The sequence below is a fragment of the Manacus candei genome, unplaced genomic scaffold (genome assembly GCF_025592945.1).
Source record: "Manacus candei isolate 608988 ecotype Guabito, Panama unplaced genomic scaffold, ASM2559294v1 h1tg000008l, whole genome shotgun sequence".
Taxonomy (NCBI): Eukaryota; Metazoa; Chordata; class Aves; order Passeriformes; family Pipridae; genus Manacus; species Manacus candei.
In genome coordinates, this window is record NW_026138056.1 from 25,115,068 (window position 1) to 25,136,989 (window position 21,922).

The following is a 21,922-nucleotide window of genomic DNA, read 5'->3' on the forward strand; positions in this document are numbered from 1 at the left end:
AAAGCTGAACTCCCTTCAGTTCCAGTCACATGAATTTAATAATCAATTTTATCATTAAAAAAAACACAGATTCTTCTTGTTGGGGCACAAAACATTCACACAAATAGAAGAAAACACAAAAGAAAAACTCCTCCATGTTTAAGTAACTCTGAAGACACAACATATACTAAAAACCTAACCCCATCTCCCCCCAGGTAAAGAAGACATTTTCCCCTTATCCCTCAATTATATTAATTTCCAATTATACAGCTGATATTAAGAGGGGGGTTAAAAACCAACAAAACAAACCACCCGGCAACTTTCACCCTCAAGTTAGGTCTTAAAAGTAAGCCTACAAGATTCATACAATCCCTTAGTCATCAGGTCACAATCCTAATTTAAAACAACAAATTCTCCCATTTGGTTCCATTATAAGGTGATAGCTAACACTTCTAGTAATTTATAGACATCCCATTTTCCTTGAGTTTAACCAGACAGCAAATCAAATAATCCCACAGAGGATTCAGAGCAGGCTTGACCTATTACTGAAGTGTTAAATTAGAATTTCAAAGAGTAACTCCATAGTCACCCTTCACAGGGATAATTTTTAATTCTTCTCCTGTGAAATGTGAAGTTAAGTCAATACTTGATGTTTTATCTCATAACAAAAGCAGACAAAAATATTGCTAACTCAAAACAATCTAGGTTGATTCTTGTTTAATAAAATAGCAAAAGGCCACTGCTTCAGTGTTTTAATAGGCAAGTTCTCTCTAGCATTTTTTTACAATTTCAGTATTAATTCACATCAAGAGAAGCAGGCATTTTATTTACATTTGATGAAATTAAATACATAAATATATAATTATTTCTTTTCTCACACAATCCACAAACAGTGGTGAATCTGAATTCTGCATATGAAGAAAATAATGAGGGTTGGCCACATTTTACAGCTAAGAAAATGAGAGACTTGGAGGTCAAGTGACTTGTTTAGTATACCTCTGGCAAACCTGGCACTGAGAAATAAGCTCCTGGCTCTTGAGCACAAGGTCTACCTCCATTCTCATTGTTACCCATATAAGCTCATTCCTATGGGTATAATTACAGGGAAATTTCCAACACATGCGTGGGCAAACGTTGCAGGTCCCCAAATTCTACAAATGGTTCCAGACACCTTATCTGAATTACTTGTTGATTAGACAACAACAACAATTAAAAAAGTTTTCCAAGGAAACAATACATTCAGTTTTTGTAGCTGACCCCCAGCCAGCCTAAATAAATCGTTTTAACTGCCTGTTCAACACAGGAACAGCAAAAGCTTGGCACAGTAAGAGCCACAGAGCCCATCAATGGCATGGCATAAGGGTGGTTGATATTACCGGGAATCCTGAACAAAGCAACAGGACAGAACTAAAAACTGGTAATACAATCAGTACAAATTACAACATAGAAAACACATACGCAGAGAAAAAGCCATACATTTTCAATTTCTAAAATATTAAATAAAAAATTCTCATGTTGTTGCAGATATGCACCCTCACAGAATGTAGTATTAATTTATTCTGTTCCTCAAGACATTGTCTGTGTAAGAAAATACCAGTTCCCTTTTACTAACTTCTTTCCCTGCCAGTGGTAAGCAAAAATCAGTTAAAAACCAATAAAACACAAAGTTGTCTTTATAGTCGGCTAGTGCAAGTGAAATATTAGCAGAAGTAGGTTTGACCCAATACTGGATTTTACATTTTCATCTTCCCTGTATTGCCAGTTAGCTCAAACTTTCTGCAAGAAATCTTCTTATTTCCTTTCTCAGAATCTTGTCTCTAAAAAAGTCCCTCCTCCCCCAAGGAAATTCTAAGGGCAGGCTCATAGTCTTTCTTTTCTCAGTTTCTGCAATACAACTTGAGAAAAAATTATTTACACAAGTGTAACAGAACAGAATACAGCTCATTTATGAAAAAACTACCACTGTACTTATAGAACAATATTTCCACAAAATCAGAACAGTAAGAACAGTCCCCAAATCATGTCAACAGCAAGGAAAGTTACAGCATATGGCCCTTCCCACCATAACACAAAATACTCTCCAGTGGGTTTAAATTTTTAAGAGTTTAATTCTACCATTGCCAGCCACATTATATATAGTTCACATTTTTACTTCTCAATTACTCTGAGAGATCCAAATATGTCTCATTTTGGTCTTTTCAGGTTTTCAAAAATTAATCAGTTTTACATGATAAAATACTTCACACTGATCTTATCAATAGATTTGGAAAAAAAGATGGCATACACAGTGGCAAGCATGTGCCACTTTAATTTGTATTACATCTTCGTAGTCAAATGCATCCATTTAATTATGGACAATGATACTTCTGATACAAAGAGCAGAACTGTACCTATAATGAATTTTTAATTTCAGCCATTGAACAGGAAAAGCACGTATTTTAGAAGTGTTTCAAGTTGTGCAAACAGTCAATTCACCAGGAAAAAATGCCCTTGTTTCAGATAGCTTATTTCATGTCAAAGTAGGGTAAGCTATTCAAAGCATTAAGAACATCCACAAGGGGATTTAATTGCTAAATATATCTGTGAATGTATACCTTCACTTCCTTTGCAGTACCTTGTCTGAGAAGACAAACTTATTGGTAGCAGATAAATAAATTAGATCTATAGAAGTAGGCAAGTGAAGAAACTACTGTCCTTTACTGTGGGACACACAAAACAGACAGGATACGCACCTCACACAAAGGAAATCAGTTCACCAACAAAGTATTTACACATCAATAAAAAAGCAGAGCTATTTCAGAGGCAGCAAAGCTCTGCTCAGAAACACTGAGCAGCCCGGAGAGGGCAGCAATCTCCTAAGAGGCAGGAGACCCAAATGCAAACCTCTGCTCTCAATCAGGAGCACTGTGATTCCCTCCTCCATCTTGTTGCACTCACATCCCGATGTTCAGAAAGAGAAGTGCTGCAATCTGCCCTCCAGTCTCTCCCTGCTTTGGCAAAGATGGGTGTACCTCCAGTTTCCAAGCATGCTGGTGCATTTGAAGGTACAGGAAAGGTCTCCCCAGCTCCTGTACTCATCCCAGGTGAAGTGGGTGACACCCTCTCCCACAGCCATAAAAACCTGGGAAACTGCCCATCCCCAGCTTGGCTCAATTGGAAGAGTCTGGGCCACACTGGACCCAGGGTGAACTCCAGCTCCTGGAGAGCGAGACCAGAGGCCATCACAAGCTGTCCCTCTACCCAGGGCACAGGCTGTGCCACTGAAATGGTACCCCTGTGAGAGCCCTTACCTTGCACACCCACAGCAGCTCCCCACCCACAGCTGTACCCATAGCTGGCCAGACTGCTTCCCTGTGGCTTACTGATTGTTAAGTCTTGCTGTGACTCTAGCCTTGAAATCCAAAACTTTTCATTTCAGAATTTCCTAAGTGAGCCATTACAGCATTTCTGATTAGCAGTCAATTTTCTCCCTTCCTCAACGAAGCTACTTATGAAATTCATGCCAACTCATTAATAACTTCAAGCTAGCCAAAAATACATTTTCAGTAAGCAATTCCCCCTTAAAATACACATACACAAATAAGTGTATGTGACTCTCTTACTAGAGAGTCACAACCAGAGATCAAGCTGTCCTGACCCAAAACATGGGACTATCCCAAAGCTTCATGAGGTTATATCAGAAGACCACAAAACACTTCTCTTGGAAGCTGGAGGCGGAAGGAAATAGCTCAGAAACCGAGTGATGAAGCAAATAAGAGGAAGAGTAAGTAGGAGGCAATTTTGATAACTACTATTACTGGAATCAAGTGCAGCAGTAGCAGGTTGTTAGGTTTTTTCCCCCCTTTAAATGCTCACAGTACCCAAAACAGGACCAGAGCAACATATGCATGGTTCCATGCCAATATTAAAAAATAAATACATACTATTGTGAAACATATGTACTATATACACAGCATATTTGACACTAACTAACTAAAGAAGAAAATTAATAGAACAAATCTATGTGCTCCCACAGGTGGTGGCACACAGCCTGTGGTGTACAGTAATGGTGTAGTGTGTTTGGGGTGTGACAGTGGTAGAACAGCAACTGATCTCATATAAAGTGGTCTAATTTGGGGTGGTTTGGGATTTTTTTTTGCTTCTTTAGATTTGTATTGAGTATATTTTAAGTGTGGCAACCATAGTGTTATACAATTTGACTCACATGTATTGATTCCTCAAATATTTCAATGTTGATCAAGAGCCTAGAACCTGGATATTGACAAAAGAGTGAGCTCATGAGGAAGGAAAGACTAAAATCACAGTAAGGGACAAGGAATATTTCAAACATTAGTAGTCATGAATCGAGCTTCACATACCATCAGCTGCACAGAAACCCTATTCCACCGCAGGATACATTCTGGAAGTTGCATACTGTAACTCCAGACAGAAAAAGTTTTACATGAGTCTGTTCAGCAGGACTAAGCAATAAAAACACAGTTAACCAGGATCTGTGAAGAGAAGCCAAGCAAAAAACCACAACTGAAAACTGAAAGGCCATAAAAATTAACCCAAGTGAAATTTCATATGTGTTGGCCACCTACTTTTAGAGAAATGTAGATGTTTTTATCCCATTTTAAAATACTATTAAAGTGCAGCACCACACAGTAGTTTCAAGCTCACAATCTGAACAAAGAAATGCAGGAGACATCTCACTCTCTTAAAGCAGTAAAACAGGTACCTAGAATTGAGGGACAAAGGAATCAAAGGCAAAAAGGGATCTTCGATTCCATGTGTTACTTGTAAGGATAATGTTTCAAAGCTTAAGTGAGAATATGCAACTATAAGCAAAAGAAAAACATGCTGAAAAAACGTGAATGGAAACATTTTACCTCCTCCTGACACTACTACAGCATCCCTGAAGAAAGAACCAAATTGCAATACTTACTATAAAACTAATTCTTATCTCAATTCTAATTTTAAATATTCCTAGTTTGCCTATTGCTGTCATTTTGAAATATACAGAGTTTGGTGCATACAGAATGCTGTAGTTTATTGATTTGGGATTACTGAAGGAATAAAAGTACTGATAATGAAAAAAACTGAAGAATCTGGACCATAAAACAGATGTCAGAACTGGAGAACAGAGCATATTCTTCATTTATCATGGCCACAGTTGTAAATGGAGTTTTAGCAATGCATTTACACACTGGCAAATATTGTATGCATAAGGGTGTCAGTACCCCTTTTTGCTTGTGGTGAGATGACTAGAGGAGGATTCTGTAACACATTTTGAATAGCTAGAGCCATGTGCAGTGATACTATTAAAATTCCCCAATATTTCTAAATCATTTTAATAATACTGAACTTCTGTGACTTATCTGAATTTTCAAAATCCAAAGTTTGTTTTAAAAAGAAAACCTGCAATTTCTTGCCCATCCAGTTAATATAAAAGTAAATTAATCAGACAGAAACACACTGTGCCACACTTTATAATCACCTACAAATTTGCTTACCATTATAATCACATAAGTCTTCTGAGCCTAACATCCCAGCATTGTGACATTATAAAAATTCACCCACTTTTATGTAGAGAAATATCCATGAACCTCCAAATATTGTACCATAATGCTGTCAAATAAACAGGCCGCTGGAATTCAATTTCCAGAAGGCCAAGGCAAAATCTACAGGCCTTCATCTGAAATACCAGTGTCATTTTCAAGCCCTGTATTTAATTAATACTATTTACTGTCAAGAGCCAAGCCATGTAAATATTTCACTCTTCCCAATTCAGGGACTAAAGGCAGACCCAGAGGAAAATCTGCCCAAGTAAATGCATCTCATCTTCTTTGATCATGCAAGTGCTCAGTTGTCCTGTTCTTGACCCCTCTAGAATTCCCAGGCTCCAATACTGGTGGTATATGTCATCAATCTATATATAAAATATACATTGATTTTCCACAGATGATAATGACAGCTATTTCTTCTGCTAATGTGTATATAGTAAACCTTTGCCCACATAAAAAGGTTCCTATCAAGGTAAGAAATGAAAAAATCTTAGCAAAGTCCATTACGAAGTCAAACCCAATATTTAAGAAGTGAATAAAATCAAGTTAGCAATCTCATTTCCTAAGCATTTTTTATTTATCGCACCAAAACTGAAATGTTAAAAATAATCTTCCAGGATATAACTACATACAAAAAGCAAGCTTCAATTGACTGAACGAGCGTTTGCAACAGTCCTGGATATGTATGATGTTTCGTTCCATCAATTCAGTAACAAGTTCACTGATGGAGCACTCCATTTAAATCCATTTACAGTAATTAATGAGTTTTACATATGTAAGAATAGTTTAATCCAGCTTTACAATGAATTTGAACGTTGTGGCCTCAAAACTATGAAAGTACTTTAAAAGTGCTTTCATTACTAACAAATCTAGTTCTGCCAGTTGCAAGCATCATGAGATTTTCTTAAGAGTACTCTAAATTTTCATACATTTTAAAAGAAAGAAATGGAATATATTACATTTGTATATATTTCAGCTTTTCCACAAAATAATGTTTTTCATAAGATCCCAGTTCCAATTTTAGGAGGAAAAAAATCTTTAGGGTGCAACTGTATAAATCTCAATAGATGCTCATTTCTTAATATTTCAGTTCTTATCGTACCACCCACGCAGAACTTCACTCTCAGAATAGGAGTATCATTTTAACGCTGATTACAATAAATTCATTATAATCAAGCATCCACTTTTACAAGCATCTTTATAGGCAATTCATGTTAACTAATGTTACTACTGAACAGTGGTGACTGAACACAGAATAATCTGATCACATTTCATGCAACACACAGCTGCCCAATTTCGAGGTCTAGGAATGGAATCACATTCCCTTTATTTATCACAAACTAATTCAACGTAGATTAAATATCCCTCACAGAGAAGACCTGATTCAGTAAAGATTACCCATACCTGTATTTTATTTTAGGTATTTCAGAAACACAGTTCCTGTGGGAAGTAGGGTCCCCTGAATTGACTCTAGAGCTCTAGGTACACACAATTCCAGCCCTGCTTTGTATGCTGACAGAAGTGAGCTCTGCCTTATTCAGGTTTGATACTTGGAATCTACTCTTAAGTTCCTCACTTTCATCCTTAAACTAATACCAAAGGCTCTTAAAACTTGTTTTGATATTAGGCACTTTTACTGTCAGCGTTACACGTCATTTTCTGACAGCACTCCCTTTACACACACATGTATTAGGAGAACACAGTCAAAAATAAGACATGACAGAATTTTCTTTATCTACTTCAGCTGTAAACAATGAGCACTATAACTCAGAATGAAAGGACACACAAATATTTTCTATCACACTTGACACTAACTACAACACAAATGTCACTGAAATCACTACAAAGTTAGATTGAAACAGACTCTTCACATCGACAGTGGCAGAAAACTGAGATTTCTCTAACCTATGCTCTTTTTGCTGAGAAATATTTCTTACAAAGCAAACCACTTCATGCAAAAAGAAAAGGAAAGAGAGAGAAAATGTCTTCTGACTGATAGCTTTTCGACTAGGAATTAAACTAGGTTATTTATTTGTTTGGGGGTTTTTGTAAGTCTAAACTTCTCCCCATTCTAACTGCATTGCTTTTTTTGTTAGCACACAGTAGCTATCTCCCACTACCCCAACTAACATATAAGAAATAGATCTAGTAAGTTTTAAGTAGTAGTTTCACTTTCCAAAAAACTTAATACAGTGGTAGACAGGCTGAATGTGCACAATTTCAGTCATAGTGGTCATACAGTCTCACAATATTCAGTCAAACCCAACATGTATTATTTCACAAGTAACACTAGTCAAAAGCCAAGGACAGGATTTCTTAAATGAAACTCCAACTGATATGTCCTTCCTACACTACTATAATTTTGGATGGGTATACTGGTTAAAATAAACAGCTACAGCTCTTCCATCTTGCAATGGGGAAGGTGAACATGCAAGTATGTCAAACAATAAGACTGAAACCCCAGGCATTCAAAAAATGAATGGAAGAGTTTCCAAGGATTCAATAGAACCAAAATTTTAAAACTATTTCTTGTCCTTTATTCCTATGCAACCTACTTTTGCTGAACTGTCTATCACAGGAACACATAGATAACCACCCATTTTAGAGCAAAAGGATATTTTGAGCAGAAAACTACGTCTCTACATCATTCTCGCCCTTTAAATCCTTTCATGACACCAACATTTTACAGTGGTTTATTCCTCACTGTCATCACCACAGACTTCATATACAAATATTCATGTCCCATTTGCTCTTATTAAAGGTTTTGAACTTCCCGAACACAGCAACTGTGTTTTAGCAAGCATCTTTAAAGTTACCAGATTACTTTCTAGCACTGCAACAACCAAATCTATGGGTTTATCATTTTGGCATAGAATATCACAACACTAAGCAAGAGACAGGCTGGGGTTTTTTTCTCCACATATATTAATTAGGGGGAAAAAAATCAATTATATGGGAAAATTTTTAGAATCTTTGTCTTTCTTTTTTTAAAACAACTTGCTTAAATGATTACAAAAGCAGATTATTATTGAGAAGACTTGCACATTCACATTACGATTATTATGCAGTCCAGATAAGTACTGTAAATAAATAATATAGTTTAAGTAATAAGTGTAAATAAGTAATAACATCTATGTGGCTAAGTATTTTCAAATTAATACATGAATAAACTAATAACTAGTATTATAAACTTCATTGAACACAATGAACTGAAGAGTTTTATCAGAACTAAAAAGGGGAAAGGCAGAAAAAAGCACTGGAAAGCTGCTTAACCTATTTCCATTCACTGAGGCTAGAAAATTCGGTAAGTTAAGAAAAGCATTGTTAGTTTGCAGAAATTGCTCAACATAATTAACAAAAGAGGAAATGATACTTGATCTGCACATACATAACTTTAGCCATATTTGGTTAGCATTTTATAAACAGTTATCTCCCAAACAACTAAAAACCTTTTCAGAAGGCTCATTTCCCACCTCTATATTTAGTGTGCAAGCCTCAAAAATACATATTTCTGACCTTAATAAGTCACTCTATGTGTTAAATGACAACATTTATTCATGAGTACACTGAAAAGGTTCTCACATAAAATCTCAAATGTGTATTTGTTGTAAAAGATTTATACGAAGTGAGCATATTGATATATCAAACATATCTAAAATAAAACCACAGCATTTATATTCTACTTTCTTTCACTGCACTACCAAACTATTATTAGTCTGCATTTAAACAATCCGCAGGGGTCTCTTTTTCTAATTCTCAGCGGTATTATCCCTTCTTGAGAGCAGAGTTAAACAGGCACAGCACTGCCTGATGGAGTCATCAGACAGTAATTCTTGAGCAACAAGCAGTTTAAGTCATCAGTGTCATTATACCAATTTCAACCCTCAATTTAAGTAATTTATTAGTGCACAGAGTTGGATGGAAAAGCTTGTATTATTCCATATTCAACCTTTGCCATAAGACAGACCATAATCAGCACATTTGAAAAACGTCAATTCCTTAGTTACAGTATCAAATATCAAACAAATCTCATGAGAAAGAATATCACATGTTGACCCCTTCAGCCTCTCTTTGTAGAAAGTCCCATTCCTGGCTCTGGCACTAAAGCAAGGACCCTGCTTCCGTAACCAGTCTGAGCATTATTTTTCAAAGTTTCTAAAAAGTTAGCATTTTAACTCAGTGTAGAGGATCACACATTACTTAAAACCACAGCTTGTTCTGCTGTATCTACACAATCAATCTAAGATATCTCACATCAAACTTCCCCGTGAAGAAGATTAATCCAATTAAATGCAATAGGATATAGACAACTCACCAAGACTCAGCGATGCAGACAGCAATTTCTAGGGGCTGTGTGTGCAGGGGGCCTCACTACTCAGATCTCAAGCATGCTAGGAACAAATTTGAGAGAAAAATATCAGTCTTTTTTTTGGAGACAGGTATAGGAAAAAAAAATATGTTTAGCACATTGCAGTTCTAAGCATAACACAGCGAGGGAAACAAACTCTGCAGAGCATTATCTGCTTTTCCAGACATAACTACAACCCTCTTCCAGTTGCACAATCACTCCAGGCACACAACTTCCTCTCTACCTGCTGCCTACTGCAAATTCACAGCGATAGCAACTAAAATGTTTACATTAACTAACACAGTACACAGCCCCTATTTTCACAAAAGAATCTATGAGAACTCTCTGTGAAAGTGGTTGGTTCCTTTTTTTGTTGACTGCTTGGCTGGTTGACTTTACAGCACACTAGTTTCAAATCTCTAAAAAGGAGAAAGTGGTGTTCTTATAAAGTGTCTTTCAACCATTATTACCACTTGTATGTACAGGAGCACGTTTTTTCTCTCAATCTCCCCTTACAATACTCCAGATGCAAGTGACAAGTATCAGTGACCAGAAAGCTTTTCATTATTATGGAGTCCCATAAATCAGTAAAGAGTCCCACAGAGCAGAGGACATATATTGCACAGCAAAATACATTTCTTTGGGGAGGAGGAGCATGCCACTGCCCACATAAACATTAAACCTGCATTTCTCTTTGTAGGTCAAATAGTACTTTATGTCAAATGTATCCAAGCAAACTACCAAAGAATAGTTTTCTACTTTCTTATTCTAACAAAAAAAAAGGCAGAACATAAAGCAAATGAGAACACAAAGAAAATGAAAGATACACTACCAGAGTCATCAACAGGGAAAAAAAAAGCACACCCTAATTATGCCTCAAGAGAAATGGAATTTAGAATCGACTTTGTTCCTTCTGTCATTTCTGCCATCTTAGAGAAACCTTCTTCAAACCAGATCTGCTTAAGTTCTTTCAGTCACAGACAGGACACCACTACAGTAACAGACTATTCAGGGGCACCACTAACAAAGCAGTATTCTTATATAAAATATATACACAGAAAATATGGCTATGTTATTTCCTCAGGAATGCCCAAAAAGCACACAAGCTCTACAGTTCACAAACATGGGCTTCGAGTGGGTCCTCGTTGACAGAAATCATAATCTTGTCTTAGAATAAAATTTTAAGTAAACTATTAGACCTTTTGATGATTTAGTGAGATTTCCAGTATCTGTTAGACATCTGCAGTTCAGAAACCCACCAAAGAGAAGCTGCTGTCTCACCAGCAGATGGGGGCTGCAGTTCCAACCCACAGTGGGGAGACCTTTTCCACAGAGGAGCAGCAACTGCCTGTGCAGACAGAAGCATTTCCACTCATCTCCTGTCTTTCACCTGCTGTGCGCCAATGAACAAGAATGAGTACTCTACTACCATTTTGTTTCTTGATAACTAGCGTGGCTGCTCACTTGTATTTTCCTATTGTGTTTTCCTATTTTTGGGTCCCACCTCCTGGTCTCCATGGCCTCCAGTACCGCAGCTCAAGGAGTCTGTACACAGATAATGTAGCTCCTGACGATTACACTGGTGTCCACAGAGCACCACTGGAAGGGACAAGTTCTGCTGATTTTCATTCGTTCTGCTCATAGAATGTTTACCAGTAATACTGTCTGAAAACATACACAGCATTACCTTAAAAATACTATTAACAAGATCTTTCTTCCCAAATAAAACTCTTGAATTACGCAGTAACTAGTGACAAGCTTATGTACCTGAATAGGTGTATTCTCTAGTATATTTCAGATACATTTCTCCAAGTAAACTAGACTGCCAGTGAAGAAAAAAGTGACGAACATGAATTGACTGACAATTAAATTATCTGTTAGTCCTTTGCCTTCCCTTCTCAAGCCCATTCTGGAGGTTTAAACAAAAGCGAGCCAGCTAGCATGCTACAACCCACGCCTATGCAAATTCCCACCAGAATCAGGAGGTTCTTGAGATGGCCCTCAAAACGCAAGAGAAACTACTCTTGCGTGAAGACAGCTCTCACAGTGACATAACCTTGCTAATGCTGGTGCACAAAGGCCTGTGTAGGTAGGTCTCACACAAAGGCCTACATGAAGAACAGGTCTCTTCCTCAAACAAATTATCAACATTAGCTACAACATAAAAATGGAATATACCACAGCCATCATTCTCCATGCCTGCCATTTTCCGAAACCACCATTCAATCCTCCCTCTTACAAAGAGTAAAAGCTCAAGGTCAACTAAAAGCAACTGATACAGAACAGAACAACACACCATTCTCTGACTTCAGAGTACTTTACATCTTTGTTTTCCATTCATGCACAGTCACTTCTTTCTTTCCAGTCTCTATTCCAGGTACCTAAGATGCATTACCCCCTTGGTCCATAAAAACTTTAAGTTGTGAACAAAATACACACAATCCCAACTCTACAAACTACAGTTTAGCTAAAAGAGAGTGAAAACTGCCACTTTCAGACATATTTGGAGGAGATCATCTACGGCATGCAAAGCTTAGTGAGCATGAACTAGGTGAGCTTAGTGAGGCTTTTCTTACCTACAGTCTTCAGGTTCCCTCATTCTTATACTAAGAAGAAAAGGAGGCACAAATGATCTCACCATTTAACAGTACCAGTTAACAGTAACTTCTCACAGCACTCTAGCAAGAAAATAGTTTGAGGCTTCATTAAAAATTCAGTATCTGTTTCAAAGTAATGCTTAAAAAACAGCAAAACAAGCAAAAGTATGTTTGCTCTGCAAATGCCAACAAAAACTGGCAAGCAATTAAAAAGAAAAAACCTTTAAACTATATTATTAGAGCTATATTTTATACCAGTAAAGCATCAACAAGTTGACTTTTTTTTCCCCTCCAAGATAATGGCAACAACTATTCTGGCCATATGTAAAGAAAATAGTGTATTTCTAGCCATAAACTTTTATTTGGGAAAAAAAATACAAAGATTTAGACTGGAAGAAGAGCTTTTCTCCTTGAGAATACAACTAAAAACTGTTAAAATAAATTATTTATTTATTTGTACACACTCAATCTTCCTCTACATGGAAACTGTTTTAGAAAATGGATAGAACAGGACGAAGAGATTGTTCATAGCTCTGGAGACAAAGGTATAAATCTCAGTAAGGGTAGCAAGTGAAATTAGTTGACAACAATCACATGTATTTCTGGGAATATATAACTGGTTGGTCAGCAAGTCCTGACAACAATTCGAAAGAGTAAAGAGTAAGGACTGAAGAGCTACTTAGTGAACTCAAAGCATAGTGGAAACAGAATGAAGAAAAGCTATCTCCACTGCAGACTAGGTCATACCTGAACTCTCAGTTGCACAAATATTAAAACTTATGACCTTGGGTTTTCCTGGGTTTTGTAACTATCAGGTTTTGTCCGGGCTTTGTTTCTGGTTGGTTTTTTTTTTTAATTTTTAATTTGATTCCATCACACAGGCATATGATGAATTTTAAGTTCATAAAAATATCTGCAATGAAAGTGTCAGTATATACTATCAAATTTATTCATAAGCAGACTTCCTTCTACCTGTCGAAAGTTTTCTTTTTAAATGCAGTTTAACATCTCCTACGTAATCTGTGAAGTACGAATGGGTGAGATACAAACAGCATTGTTTTTAATTGCAGTGATTTTCTTCAAAATCCAAGGGTAAGGCTCATTAGAGATCAATACTGACAGCCATGAAAACTAAGTCTATTCCCACACAGATGAATTACAGCATAGGTAGAGTAAGACTAAAATTCCATAATAATTCTGACCTAGCATGTAAAATGTTATTTCGCTTTCCATGCCCATTCTTCAATCTCAGACTTCTCCACCAAGGCAGCCAATAAAGCAGCCAATTGTGATATGCCCACTATAAATCCTAGCAAAGAGCAACAATATGTCTTACATAGCTCACTAAAAAAGCATCAAAATAGCAACTCTCAGTCAACAGTATATCAGATCTATGTTCTCACTATGTCCCCTCACAAAAGCTCATGTGATCCATACTACATAAGATTTATGGATAAATCAACACATTCGGTAGATATTTTAATTAATTTGTCACCTATACTCTCTGCCCTTTCATTATTATGTTAAATGTTTCCATGTACTGTGGACTATTTAAGCAAAATACAAGTTTTCCTTCTCAAACTTCAAGTAACATCTTGAAATTTAAAAACATACAGAAAAAAATGTAAATAGGCTTTACTGAGGGCATCGCATCTTAGCTGCAAAATGCAAATGCACGTTACAAAGAAGCTTCTGAATATCTAAGTAGTGAGTACACACTCAAAGAGAGAGTGAGATTTATTATCAGTTATAACTAAAAGGAAAGCAAAGGAAAAATAATATCTGTCAGTAACTATTAATGGGAGATTGTCATGGAAGCCATTTAAGGAAATGTAAGACTTGGAATAGCATAATGATGCAGCTGCAGAAGTAAAAAAAAAAAAGTGCATATTGTTAATATGTTGTGGTATAGCTTCAGACATTTAAATTAATGAACTAATTTCAAACTTCCAAATGCCAAACACCCCAGTGACCATACACTTTCCATACGAATTGTACACATTTTATTTCCATTAAACTCTTAAATAAAATTTCCATTAGTCTTTTACTAGAATAACGTGCAATTTCCATAGAAAAAGATTGAAAAATCATAAACAGTTAAAAAGCGCAGTGCAGCAAATCCACCACATTCAAGATCTATTTTTCAAACTATTCATCAACTCAAAATAATTGCATAATATCAGCAAAAGTATTCCAAATGCTCAGGAGAGGAAATGCTGTTCTAGGTAATAGGTAAATGCAGGACTGAATGAAAGAAAATTAATTTCTTTCACTCTTCCATCATGGAAATGGTATTTCTAAATACAACACTGACAAAATGGCTTTGTTTTAAAACCCTGTTTAAAAATTCCCTGGTTATTTTCTGTTGGTTTTTTTTTTTTCTAGTTCTGTATCCTAAATTGATTAAACTATACAACCTGTCATTTTTCATGTCAGATTTCTACTTGGTATGTTTTGAAAAGGCTAAGCTAGTGATTCATTAAAAATAGGGAGTGTTTCCATAATATAAATGCTGCTGACAAGCTACTAACTGTAGAACTGGTAAGATGCCTTAGTAGTATGTAACCACTGATGTAATATTACAAATTATTTTGAATACTCAACCTTGCCATTTCACCAATATATATGACTGTTTAAAATGCTAGTCTAACACAGAGCAGGAGTCCTGGCAACTGTATTTATTCCCTGAAATCATAAAATATTGCCAAAACATTATCTGTAATAAAGATGTGAATTATATGTTATCTAAGCTCGATTATCCTGATGGGTAAAAGCCAAAGAATACTTCTTTAAGGTTTAAATTCCCAAGAGAAGAAGAGCTCAGATCCTGTCTGCAAGCACACAATGGAATCACAGCTGACGATGCACATCTTTTTCTGGATGTCTCCATATGCTCAGGAGGGTTTCCTCCCCCCCTCCCCATTTCTCCCTCTCCACCTCCCTTGCTCCCAGCGTTACATTGAAAAATTTGTCATTATCCACTGCCAGGAGTATGAGAACGTTTTAACAACTAACAAAAATAAAGCAGGGCAGTGAACTTCACCTCATTTAAAAGTAAGGGATCTTGCCAGAGTAGCCGTCTGTAACTAAGTTAACTATCAGCAGAAAATGGGTGGATGAATGGATGCTGTTTTATGCCTTCTATAAAGTAACTATCCATGTTACTTTGGTCTTAGTTTAAAATGCTGTGTCACACAGAAGAGCATATACTGTAACAACGCATTTAACCTCTGACCTCTAAAGCCAAACAGATGTAAATGAATATTAAGCATTTTAATGCCTATAAGAATACTGAAGAAATGTGTGGAATTTGTTAAATACTTTATACCTACTAGCATGCAAACTGCATTGTTTAGAGAGGCCAACCATGGAAAACGTACAAAAAACCTCAATGTGGTAAGAACGATTTCAGTTCAGTGTTCCCTTTCTCCAATGCACAATCTATTAGTGTTCAGCAGACAAAGAGAGTTACATTTATATTTGAATTTGGTACCACTCCTTAGTGTGTCTTTTCCTTTTAAATGAGCTGACAGCATCCTCAAGGCTTAGACCTCATAAGCCTCTGCAATTCTGGTGTCAGGTGTTAGAGAAATTCCAGCTGAGCGCAGAAGCCCAGATTTTGCCAATGAGACAGCGACATCAGCAACAAAGGCAAGGAGCAGAAGACAGTAGGCATTGTAGCAGCAGCTGGCTCGCTCCCTGACTTTGTTCTTCCTGCTGCAAAACCTGGGCTTCCTGCAGATGGGCTAGCTCTTACTGGTTTTTTTAGAGGACGGAGGGAAAAGTTGGGAATGCCAACACTACAGACAGCTTACACACCTCTTTCAAGGGCGCCTTTCAGCCTTCTCATGAGCAAGCTACACCTTAAGTGATTATAAAAACATAAACATTATTTATAAATAATTTATTTTTACTTCAGTTTAATGCAATACATTACATTAAACGCAAATAAATCCCTTGTATTTTCTAATTTTTCCACCAGAAATAACCTTTATTTTCTTTCTCAAATAACACAATTCCAGCTTAAAAACTTAAGCTGATTCCAAAAGTATCGTTCCTGATTGCAATAAAGTATTCCTTCCTAAAATGTTTCAAGTTTCAAATCTAGCACTGACACCACCAGGACACACAACAAGGAATTTACACGCTTAGTAAAGAAGTGCCTTCAGACATTGCAGAGATACTGATGAAGCACATCATACGTAGACTCTCCCCCTAGTGAAGACCACAAGCCTGAGAAAATAAAAAGTTGAGAAATCTTCAGGTTTTTTGCGAAATAAAATAGTACAGTGGTTGAAAAGATGAGGTGATCGCAGCACCTTTGTCATGCATTTATTGCATAATGTTCACCAAGATGAGATAAAAACATATTAAAAATAACATGATTTTTCAAATTAATACATGATGTTAAAAAGATCAACCTTTCTTCTTAAAGTTGTTCTCAATATTTCTGAAGGTCAAGTCCACGACAAACTATTTTCTTCAAGACTGCAGATGACCAAGACTGACGATGAACATAAGCTTCTCACAGCACTTATCAAATTTAGGGATTAACCATTTGGGGGTAATTTATATCTTTCTTTATCTCATGTGACAGAGTAGAGCCAACTTCTATGTCCAATCCCTAAGCAGTTGTATCACAAATGTCAAAATAAGGGACACAAATGCATGAGTGTCTGTATGTGCTTCTATACACATCTGTATGTGCAAATATTCACAAGCCTAGGATAACCTATTTGTGACACCACCAGTGATAATAAACAAATGTTCTAAAAAATACGTAGGAGGCATAGTACCTACACCAACTGCAATAAAAGAACCACTTTCCATTCACACTAAGTTGCGCGTAAGCAGAGACGAACCCTGCTTTGGGGAATAATATTTTTGGTACAACACCAACAACAATGTACAACGTTGTCATTTCTCAGAGAGCATCCAACACAGCAGACCAGCAGCTCCCTCCCTTTGGGCACTGCCAGAGGATTCCCCCATGAGTGGAGCCCACCAGGTAGCCCAACACGGCTCTTGGGTTACAAGGAGCCAGGAAATTAACTGACTAGAGATGTTTTTATAGTTCAGTAGATAAAAAACCCGAAGGTATAAAACCCAAATTACTGTCTTCAACCACAACGGCAGAACAACAGAAACAAAAATGCTTTAAGTAAGAAGACTGGCAGTCTAAAATACCTACTTATTTACAGCGGCAATAGAGCTCTGCTGTAACTGCCACAGTCAGACACTATATGCTTACCTCAAACTATACTTAAACATTATGAGTTCAGTTATAAAGCCTATTCACCTGCTTCCTACTACTCTGAGGAAAAGAAAAAAAAAAATACAAAAGCAATTGATTATTATCAAACAAGCAAGCTATTCTCCTTTCACAAGGAGACTCCCTGCTAAATTACAAGTATATTTATACAGTGAGCTCCCACATACACACACTTCAGACAGAAGTACACAGGCTAACTCAAACTAAGATCCAGATATCATTTCCCGGTGACTGCCAGCAACCAAACCTCCTTGCCCTTTTTTATTTCCCTCCCCCCCACCTTTTTCTGCCAGGCTCCCGGGCAGGTTTCCCGCAGACAAACTGAATGCCCCTCTCTGGCAAGAGCAGCGTGCGGTCCCTGGGCCGGGGGAAAAGCTCAGGCCCAAGCGGCGGCAAAGGAGCGAGGGGCAGCGAGGCAGGAGAGGGACGCGGCTCCGGTTACACCTCGCCCCGCAGCCTGCGAGCCGCGCGGTGCCCGCGGCGGCGCACACACTGCCCCCCGCGGAGGCGGGGAGGGGCCGCGCACCGCCCTCCGCGGAGGCGCCGGGCATCCCGCACCCCTCCCCCGCGCACCACGCGTGGGGCCCCGCTCGCCGCGGAGCTCCCTCCCCGCCCGCAGTCGCCGTGCGCGGCGGAGAAGCGGGAGCGAGCGGAGCGGCAGCCGCCCAAGGACCCCGGACCCGCGCCCGGCCGGCTGCTCTCCTGCTCTCCCCTCCTCCCGCCGCCGCTCCCCGCCCCGCGCACACACGCAGACACACGGCACTGCGGCGGCCGGGCCCCCACCCCTCCCCGGGCCGCGGGGAGGAGGCGGCCGGGCGCCCCGGGCTGCGCTCGCTCGCTCGCACGCAGCTGCGCGGCTGCGGCGCCCGCCGCCCGCCCCCGCGGCCCGGCGCTGCGCGGCGCACACAGGCCGGCACGGCCCCCGCGCACAAAGTTGGAGAAGTTGCCCGCTTCGCCCCCTCCTTCCCCGCGCGTCCCCTGCGGGCGCGGAGCAGCGGCGGGGCGCCCGGCGCAGGGGGAAGGGGAGAGGGCGCCGGGCACCGCCGGTGCCTGCCCGGCGCGGGAAGGGGGGCGGCGGGCTCGGCCCCGTGGAGGGGGCGCGGAGCGGCCCGCGCCGCTGCGCACCGAGCCGTTGTCAGCCGGAGAAGGGGAGGGGACGTGCACCGCCCTGCTCCCCAAATCACCCCTTTTGTCATCGGGGAGAGACCCTCCCTCAAGTTTCGCTGTCGCTGCATGCTGGGGATGAAGGGGAACGTCCCGATCAACCCCCTGAAAACAGCACCCCACTGCCCCATCCTCCTCCGGCCCGAGCAGGGCAGCCTCTGCCGCCCGGCTCAGCCCCTCGCCTCCCCGGCTCCTCGCACTTTTCCCCCTAGCCAGAGGCGCGGAGAGGCGGCACCCGACCTCCGCCTGGCCTGGGAGCAGGAAGCCGGTCCCCTCGGCCCGGCAGGGTGGGGTATTCTATCCCCCCCCCCTCCCTCCCTCCCTCCCTCCCTCCCTCCCTCGCCGAAACGGGGGACGTCCCGGAGAAGTAACCCCGCGCGCCCACCCCCACCACCGGGCGCAGGGGTGCGAGCACGATGCCCCAGCGAGGGGCGGCCCCACCGTTCCCTGGCGCCCCACGGAGGGGCCGCAACCCCCGCCCCGCTCCCCCCGCCGCCGGCGCGGGGGAAGCCGCCTCGCCGCGGCCGCGGTGCCGCCCGCCAACACCGCCCCTCCGCGCACCGGCGCGGCCCCGGGCGTCCCCTCGGCGGTGCACGGGGCGGCCAGGGAGGCGCGGGGGCTCGGGCACACCCCCCGCCGCGCGGGGGCCGTGCGGGGGCCGTTACCGGGGTCAGTGCCGTCTCCCGCCGCTGCCGCCGGCGCTGACCTTCGCTTTGTAAGATGAAGCTGAAGCTGGGGCTGCGGCCGCCATGTTCCCGTTTTAATAACTGCCTGCTTGTTTATTTCAATGGAGACCCTCCCACCGCTCGCCCTCCTCCTCCTCCTCCTCCCCTTCTACCCAGAGGAGGGCTGGACGGGGAGGAGGCGGGGGGAGGCACAAGTCACTCCCCCTTGCCCCCGGGCACAGCGGCAGCGGCCGGGCCCCGAGCGGGGGGAGGCCGGGCCGGGCCGGGCCGGGCGGCACCGCGGCGCGGTCTGGGTGCCGCCGCCGCCCCTCAGCGATGCCGCCCGGCGGAGAGGGGGCTGCTCCGCGCCCCGCCCGAGGGACAATGGCAGCCGCCCCGCTCGCTCGCAGCGCTGCGCAGCGCTCTCGGGAGCCTCCTCCTCGGCGCCAGAGCCGGCGAGAAAGGGGAAGGGAAAAACAAAGTCCTTCGCCCTCGAAGGGAGAGACTTTGGCTGTGGCCCTTTGCTGTCCGCCCTCGGAGGAGCCCCGCTTCCAGGCGGGACCGGAGTAGTCAGCCTTGTTACGGCTTTTAGTGGCCCATATTCACAAAAACAGGGAGGCTAGGCGGGGGAGATACAGTCTTATTTCCTTTCTTTGCCTCCGGGAAAAAAAAAAAAAAAGAAGAAAAAAAAAAAAAGGCACACATGGCTGAAAATTGTGTCAGCTGTATCTCACTCACGGGAGTGAGGGGATGCAGATGTAGGCTTTTCCTAGATTGGAGGGGTGAATACATGAGTTAAAAATTATTAAGGGCTGTAGGGCGATTGTTAAACATTGCCCTTTAGTTCAAGAAGCAATCCGCGATGCAGAAATCCTATGTTACAAGAAAAGCTTTACGTTTTCGCACATGTCGATAATGGCGAGCTATACTTTATACACTGCAACAATCCTTATTTTTGATATTTTCTCACATGCAGCCCCAAGTTGTTCTGTAGCTATCCGCAGATACATTGTTCCTGATGGCATAGCTAACTCTGCGTGCAATTGGGCTTGTCCAATACTTTTTTAGTCATAACCCTTGTTTTCCAATTTGTTACACTTTGCCCTACTGTGCTGCATACAATTTCCCACACTTGTGTCTGAGTCAATTTTTTTAAGCTTTTTTATTTCATTGGATAAAAATAGTTCAATTGTTTCTCCAAACAAATTAAAAGAAAACTCTTTCCCACTCTTCTCCCCCAAGTTAAAGAAAAAAGTCTTTGCAATATAAACAATATTATATAAATATAAAATAACTGAAAACTTGCAATATTTTTGTCTTCTGGAGAAAGAACTCAGGAATGGGAGGAATTGCCATCAGAATTTCATTGAATTTGGTCCCATTAGAAGATGCGGATGGAGGGATTGTTGTTTGTATATGCTCAATTAGAGTTTTGATGTGAAACTAACCAGAGATCCAACCCACATTAAATGCCGCTGTTTTAAGGGAAGTTTGGCATCATTTCAGAAGACAAGGCTCCAGTGTTGGCCTGCAGCAGCTGGAGAGGACTACCTTTCTGAGGACTACCTCTCCATCAGTTGTGTTTGACAGAGAAATTGCATAGTCTTCAGGAAGTTCTTCCACCCTGCCTATACACAGACAGGTAAAAAGAGATTGAAGGTTAATTCCATCTGGAGGGCAGAGAAATCAGAATATTACCTTGAAATAACATAGCAAATAAGAGTAGCTTGTGTGTGAAAAAAAAAGAAACAAAGCAAAACTGGGGTAAAGAGTCCTGGACCGATAGAGCTTTTCCCTTGACCTCATTTGTTATATCTATGCAAATCTCTATAGCAAATAAGTTAACAGTCATACAGGCAATAATCTCATTTACCTCACAGTTGTGATTCATTCATTCTCCTGTGCTAAGTGAAACAGTAGTCCACTGGGGAGGGGGAATAAAAAAGTATGTATTTAATTTTATGATCATAAGCAGTCCAGTTTAAAATTGCACAGGTAATTTTTATCCCAGCATTTCTTATTTATGAAAGTTTGATTTTTTTTTCTAACTTCACACTTCCTTTAGCATAACCAAAAGTCTTTATTAAACTAGTACCTAAATCCACTGGGGAAAGCAAGGAAGACTTTTAACTTGGTGCAGTATGAGCATAAAAGACAGCCCATGTAACACAAAGTTCATGGTCTCAACACTGACAAAAAACCCTGAGTCCAGTGTGGCAGTGTCCTATCCAAACTGAGTGGGAGAGGGGATTTAACTACACATATGCTCAGATCCACTGAAATTTGTTAGAATCTTCTAACTCAAAAGCAAATACATTTTGTCATCTAAGGCCAAACCCTAAAACCCTGGT

General features: G+C 40.7%; 1 protein-coding gene across 4 annotated transcripts in view; it reads right to left on the reverse strand.

The window, feature by feature from the left end:
- NCOA2 (nuclear receptor coactivator 2) overlaps positions 1-19,729 on the reverse strand; it is a 185,911-nt gene extending 166,182 nt beyond the window's left edge. Inside the window, exons 1-2 of one of the 4 annotated variants that reach the window (XM_051768357.1) lie at positions 19,613-19,729; positions 9,841-9,916 (exon numbers count right to left, since the gene is read on the reverse strand). The gene's annotated coding sequence lies outside the window, so the exon portion shown is untranslated. Of the gene's footprint in view, positions 1-9,840; positions 9,917-11,377; positions 12,205-19,571 lie in introns of those variants that run through there. The other 3 variants (XM_051768348.1, XM_051768366.1, XM_051768375.1) reach the window with 3 other exon arrangements.
- Positions 19,730-21,922: the final 2,193 nt, after the last annotated feature.